Raw genomic sequence first — 7,500 nt, 5'->3', positions numbered from 1 at the left:
CGAGGTGGGCCGGTACGTTTACTTTGAACAAATTAGAGTGCTTAAAGCAGGCTTATCTTCGCCTGAATACTGTGTGCATGGAATCCCCCTCATCCTACAAGCGTCTGAGTAATAAGAGCTGAAACTCACGCGAGGGGGAGATACCTATGGGGTACTAGACCGGTACCACTAGATTGCAAATTGTAGAACACACAAAATGTAGGGAGTGGTGCCCCTACCCGCATGTTTGCCGTGTGTGGAAACCCGTAACCTTGGTGGAGGTGCCTGGTACGCTGAGGAAAATCATCTCTGCGGAGTTGATGGACCAACACGCTGCTTCGGTCTCTTTCCTGGGCTAAACGGGCGGACGAGGGATTAGCCACCCCTCGACCAATCGGCTTCGGCGAGTTCGGAGGCTGCAGCGGCAAGACACTCTTTTCCCAGAATGCGGACCCACTTTTGCGGGGTGGAATTCTGCATGAGGAGAGGGTGCCGGGTTTAGCTTGCAGTTATCTGTGCTATATCTGACTCGTAGCTCTCACGATGTGTCCGCTGCCCAATGGGAGCCACCACATTTGTGCCAATTTTGAGGGTCCACGGAGGCTGGAGCGCGAGAAAGATGAATGTAATAAAAATGAACTGTATGGATACCAAAATGAAAAACACCGCACTCAAATCCACGAAGACAAACACTAAAGATACCACTGCACATACAAAGACAGGTGCAAAATCCAGGCTTGAGCACGCTAAGGCTCAAGTGAACAAGGACAAGCCCACACGAGCAAATATCGCAATCAATAAAAATATTAAAATGGGAACTAAGCTGGACAGCCATGCAACAGCAATGGACTGTGAAGAGCAAAGTCTTAAGAGAGCGAGGAGCGACCTTAGCTCCTCCTCTAGCGATAGCACTGAGGCAAAAGCAAAGAAAACGCAAAAGAAGACCATCACTCATTTCGAGAGCGATAGCTCGAGTGAGGAGGAGCCAGAGGTGCCTTGCGCTGACCTCGGCACTGATAAAGTGCCGCGGACGGCATACAAGCACCTCGCGATAATCAAAAACGCCCTGGACACGTCAAGTGACCAGGGCAAAAAAGCAGACAGGAGCCTAGACTCCTTAATGGAAATTATTGCTACCCTGACAGCGCGTTGTGCTAAGCTGCAGGGAAGCGTAGACTCCCTGAGGGAAGTCGGGGTGAAAACCCAGAAAAAAGAGCTGGGCGTTACGTACGCCAGTATTGTACGAAAGCTGACAGCCCCACGGCTGCCAGCTAAAGCTCAACCATCAAGGAAGGAACCGGTCCAAACCGTGTTCCTTAAACCGAAAAACTCAAAAGAGTTTGACAACATGGGACAGGCGAAAAGCCAGCTGATGAAGGTGTTCAACCCGAACACCGAAAAGGTACGGATTAAGAACATCCGTACCACCAAGTGGGGAATTGTAATTTCGACCCCCACAGAAACTGAAGCAAAAAGACTTGGTCAGAGCAAAGCTCTGACAAAAACCTTCTCGGTCGAAGAACCGAAAAAGAGACTACCAAGGATCATCATATATGATGTTCCAAAAGAAATGACAGAGGCTGAGTTGGGCAGCGCTGTCTATGAGCAAAATGGGCTAGCAGAGAGCAAAGAGCTGTTTGAGAAGCAATTTACTCTCAAATTTAAAACGGGAAAGAACGGTGGTAAAACCACGAACTGGGTCGCGGAGGTTACTCCGCAGATGAGGAACAGCATATTGGCGAAACAGCGTCTTTATATACAGTGGAACGCTTGTAGAATCCGTGACTTCCTTCTCGTCACGCGATGCTTCAAATGCCAAGGCTTCGGCCACTTGGCGAAGCATTGCGAGAGAGATTCTTGTTGCTCGATTTGTGCAACCGTGGGGCACAAGGGGCCAGAGTGCCCAAATAAACAAAACGTGCAGGAACACAAATGTGTAAACTGCCAGAAAGCAAAAAAGCCACATAATCATGTATCCACACACAAGGACTGCCCATCTTACAAGCAGGCCTTGGAGAGACTAGTGGAACGAATAGATTATGGACAATAAACACCCTAAAAATCCACAGGTGGATGTAGGCTTGAAAGTAGTGCAACTGAACTGCAGAAGAGCAAGAAAAGTCATGCCTGAAATCCGGCAAATAGCCGTGACAAAAGGGTATGACGTTCTCTTGCTCCAAGAACCATATAACAACAAAAATGGTATAGAGGGCCTTGGAATGGGTACAAGGATCGTTAAACATGGGAATACACCACCATGGGCGATTATAGCTGTTATAAACCCAGAAATCACAGTAACAAAGCTCGGACACTTGTGTAACACACACTTTGTGATCGCTGAGCTGATACACAACAACAAAAGCACGTATGTGGCAAGTGGATATTTCCAACTCTGCCAAGACATCGATGAACACATAGATCACGTGCAAAAAGTGATGGAACAGCTGAGAGGTAAAGAACTCTTAATTGCCATAGATGCTAATGCATGCTCCACCCTATGGGGAGCAAAGAAAACAAACACCAAAGGTGAAAAACTCGAAGCATTGATCGCCCAGTGGGGATTGCAAGTCGTAAATGAGGGGGACACGGCTACCGTCTCATCGGAAGTCGGAGAAGGTCACCCAGATGTGACACTGGCAACACCTGGAATGTACGAACACATCTGCGGATGGAAAGTACACGATGGGTGGACATCCAGTGATCACAGAGCAATCACGTTTACAATTACACCTACTAAAAACGGGAAAATAGTCAATACCCAAAGCAGCGAAGGCTGCAAAGGGTATGTGACTAGTAAAGCCGACTGGAATCTCTTTACAGAGCGATTAATGCATGAGTGGCATAGCAAACCCTATAACGATCTTACCAACCGAACCCAGGTCATTGAGCAGGTAAAACACCTCAGTAAAGCACTACGAAAAGCCTGCAACACGTCCATTCCTATTCGGAATAGTCGAGCCAGGAAGGTTCCATGGTGGAATCCTGAGCTCGCAAGACTCAAAAAAGTGGCATACAGGGCCAGAAGGAAACTTCAAAGGACTAAAGATCCTACAAAGAGAGCACAAAAACTCGAAGAATACAGGAGGGAGAAATGGATCTACACACAGAACATTTTCGAAGCGCGCACAAAGAAATGGAAAGAATTCGTTACCCTTAACGGGAACGAGGATCCATGGAGTTTTGTATACAAACTCCAGACAGGAAAAATTAAGACCAAAGATGTAATAAATAGCATAAAGTGCGACAATGAGTACACTACTGACTGGCAAGCTACGGCCAAAGCCATGATGGATAAGTTGTTTCCGGAAGACTGCGAGGATGGAGAGACGGAGGGCCAGAGGCGAGTCCGGGCTCTGAACAAGCAAACACCAGAAGGCGAAATGAGACTCTTCACCAAAGAAGAGCTAACAGCATGCATAAACAAGATGAAGTTGAAAAAAGCCCCCGGGCCAGACAACTTCAGCTTGGACATATTGAAAGCTGCAATGCCAATAATAAGCGAAGACCTGCTTAAAATATACAACGCCTGTCTTATACACTCCCTTTTTCCAGATTCCTGGAAAATCGGGAGAGTAGTAACAATTAAGAAGGGCCCTGACAAAGACGAAACAGACCCGTCGTCATATCGGCCAATCTGTCTCCTACCAATCCTCGGTAAGATACTGGAAGCACTTATGCTAACTAAACTAACTGGGGTAATTGAACCACAATTATCCCAAAATCAATATGGCTTCAGATGTGGTAGATCCACGGAAGACGCCATAGTCCAGTTCAGAAATATAGTGAAAAACTCAAATCAAAAATACGTCATGGTCATTTTCCTCGACATAAAAGGTGCCTTCGATAATGTGTGGTGGCCCAGTGTTCTGAGAGCGCTCAGAGAGAAAAATTGCCCCAAAAAGCTATACTTGCTCATCAACAATTACCTCTGTAATAGGAAGGTAATGATGAGGGAGTCTGCTCGTGAGGCTATCAAGCCTGTGAATAAAGGCTGCCCTCAGGGCTCAGTCATCGGACCCACGCTTTGGAACCTCATCTTCGACTCAAATCTGAACATGCTTGAAAATATGAGCTACAAGACGTTAGCTTATGCTGACGATCAAGTACTTCTAATTGAAGGACACAGCAGAACAGATTTAGAGAAAAAAGGCCAAGCCGCACTAGATGCGATAGTTAGTTGGTGTGACGAGAACAAGCTCACGCTTGCTGCACAAAAGTGTGAAATGTTACTTGCAAAAGGGAACTTTCACAAAAAGACGTCTCCGGACGTCAGAATCAAAGGAATCAGAGTGAAAAGAACAGAACTCTACAAGTACCTAGGAATCACCTTCGGTACAGGCTTAAGTGTACAAGAACACGTGAGAAAAATCTCCGAGCGAACCAAGGACCTATTTGAAAGGCTAGGTAGAGTGGCCCGAAGAGAATGGGGAATAGGTCTAAAAGCGATGGGAACAATATACAAAGGTCTCTTCGTGCCGATAGCTACCTATGCGGCAGCAGGATGGCACGATAGAATGCTAAAACATGTCAAGGTTAAACTTGACATGGCTCAGAGATTTGCACTGATCAAAGTCACAGGTGCATATCGAACCGTTTCCGCGCAAGCGCTGACGGTTCTGACGGGGAATGTGCCCGTCACGCTGGAATGTATCCGCAGAACAGCGCAATATAATCTGAGAAAAAGGAAAAAAGTAGAGATCGAGGATCTTGTACATGACCCCGAGACGCGAAATTCCGGGGAGAGGCTAGCAAAATGGAAAGCACGAGTCCTGAAAGACATCGATAGTAAAATCAACGAAATGTGGCAGAGAGAGTGGCAAAACTCTGAAAAGGGTAGAACCACTTTCAAATATCTGCCAAACGTCATCACACGGATGAAAGCTGAATGGCTTCTTCCAAATAGATTTGTCATCCAGTTCATGACTGGCCATGGCAACTTCAAGAGCAGACTTCATAAGCAGGGATCCATAGATTCAGATCTATGCCCTTGTGGTGAAGAAGAAACGGACATTCACGTTCTGATCGACTGCGACAGGTACGATCTCCTGAGAGAGAAGTACATGAAGCTGTTGGACATGCGCGTGATGGACGTACAAAAGCTTGCTCAAAATGAAAAATCATTTCGGATCTTTCAGGACTTTGCAAAAGATCTACTTACAGAGAAAATAGCCATGGAAGCTCGGGAACTCGAGCTACAACCGTCTCCAGGGGAGGACGCGTAATGGGGGCAAACAAAACCCTCAGAAAAATCCCTTAGCATTAAACAATATATAGAGACATCGAAAATAGAGGTGGAGTAAAAATATACACTCAGTGGTTCGGATCCCACTTAAAAATGTAGGTCCACTCGTGTTCTCGCATGAGGATGCGAGGATAAATAAACACCACAGCCAAATCGATAGTAAGAATGTGGAAAACTTAAAATAGCGAAAAGAGCAAGCCGATGAATGAGACTAAACAAATGCTGGTATGCAATTGCGAGGTACAGCATAGTCGAAAGCTTCACGTAGTGATGCTTAGGAGGCAACTCTCTTTTTTTTTTTTTTTTTGTGTGCATGGAATAATGGAATAGGACCTCGGTTCTATTTTGTTGGTTTTCGGAACCCCGAGGTAATGATTAATAGGGACAGATGGGGGCATTCGTATTGCGACGTTAGAGGTGAAATTCTTGGATCGTCGCAAGACGAACAGAAGCGAAAGCATTTGCCAAAAATGTTTTCATTAATCAAGAACGAAAGTTAGAGGTTCGAAGGCGATCAGATACCGCCCTAGTTCTAACCATAAACGATGCCAGCTAGCGATCCGCCGAAGTTCCTCCGATGACTCGGCGGGCAGCTTCCGGGAAACCAAAGCTTTTGGGTTCCGGGGGAAGTATGGTTGCAAAGCTGAAACTTAAAGGAATTGACGGAAGGGCACCACCAGGAGTGGAGCCTGCGGCTTAATTTGACTCAACACGGGAAACCTCACCAGGCCCGGACACCGGAAGGATTGACAGATTGATAGCTCTTTCTTGATTCGGTGGGTGGTGGTGCATGGCCGTTCTTAGTTGGTGGAGCGATTTGTCTGGTTAATTCCGATAACGAACGAGACTCTAGCCTGCTAAATAGGCGTACTTTCTGGTATTTTGAAGGCCCTCGATTTCGGTCGAGTGGTTTTTACTACCGACGTACAAATAAATCTTCTTAGAGGGACAGGCGGCTTCTAGCCGCACGAGATTGAGCAATAACAGGTCTGTGATGCCCTTAGATGTTCTGGGCCGCACGCGCGCTACACTGAAGGAATCAGCGTGTCTTCCCTGGCCGAAAGGCCCGGGTAACCCGCTGAACCTCCTTCGTGCTAGGGATTGGGGCTTGCAATTATTCCCCATGAACGAGGAATTCCCAGTAAGCGCGAGTCATAAGCTCGCGTTGATTACGTCCCTGCCCTTTGTACACACCGCCCGTCGCTACTACCGATTGAATGATTTAGTGAGGTCTTCGGACTGGTGCGCGGCAATGTTTCGGCATTGCCGATGTTTCCGGGAAGATGACCAAACTTGATCATTTAGAGGAAGTAAAAGTCGTAACAAGGTTTCCGTAGGTGAACCTGCGGAAGGATCATTAACGTGTTCTATTCCAAAAAGAGAATATAAAATTTTGAATTTTTATTCTTTATATTGATATAATATCATATTATATCAATAAAACCTTACGTTATATGGTGTAAAACATGTGAAAACATGTAACCATATTATATACGTATGATAATATAATGAAATTTATAAATCATCACTATATCATCGATTATGTGGGGTAACCTATTTGATGGGAATTTTTTTTTCATCATGATGGGTATTTAACGTGCCCAAGGTTTAGTAATGATTTTCGCCACACAAGATACAATTGGTGATGATGATTTTATATAAATTTCAAATTTTTTTTCTTCATGCCGTAAGTAATTGGATGGATACTTTGTTCTCAAAGTTGATATTCTTTTTCCGTGTACGGTAAAGTGAACACAAGTCTGAATAGTAATAAAATTGAATTTTGTGTTTGCTTAGGCATCTTGTATTTTTTATTGAAACAAGATTGCGAGATTGGATTGAATATTTTTATATTCAATGACTGTTATTTTTCAAAAAAAAAAAAATTTTTTTTATGATTACCCTGAACGGTGGATCACTTGGCTCGTGGGTCGATGAAGAACGCAGCTAATTGCGCGTCAACTTGTGAACTGCAGGACACATGAACATCGACATTTCGAACGCACATTGCGGTCCACGGATCCAATTCCCGGACTACGCCTAGCTGAGGGTCGTTTGTTTTAAAAAAAACTGCTTACAATTTTATATGTGTTTATCTGTCTATATATGACAGAAAAATATTTGATAAATTGTACAAGCGTGTGTAAAGTTGAATGCTCGTCAAGATAATAATATTTGATTGAGAGAGAGAGATTGAATTTCTTCTCAAATATATATAAATTATTATACGACGTCATTTAAAATTACGTATTGAAAAATAATATATTATGAATTTTTCA

At 44.6% G+C, this 7,500-nt stretch overlaps 1 non-coding gene across 1 annotated transcript; it reads left to right on the top strand.

Annotated features, from left to right (window-relative positions):
• Positions 1–7,120: 7,120 nt before the first annotated feature.
• Positions 7,121–7,275, top strand: LOC135172118 (5.8S ribosomal RNA). Its single transcript, XR_010300845.1, has one exon. It is a non-coding gene; the product is annotated as a 5.8S ribosomal RNA (ribosomal RNA).
• Positions 7,276–7,500: the final 225 nt, after the last annotated feature.

This window comes from Diachasmimorpha longicaudata, unplaced genomic scaffold (genome assembly GCF_034640455.1).
Source record: "Diachasmimorpha longicaudata isolate KC_UGA_2023 unplaced genomic scaffold, iyDiaLong2 ctg00000167.1, whole genome shotgun sequence".
Taxonomy (NCBI): domain Eukaryota; kingdom Metazoa; phylum Arthropoda; class Insecta; order Hymenoptera; family Braconidae; genus Diachasmimorpha; species Diachasmimorpha longicaudata.
Note: the sequence above shows the minus strand (reverse complement) of the source record. Positions and strands in the feature narration are given on the sequence as shown.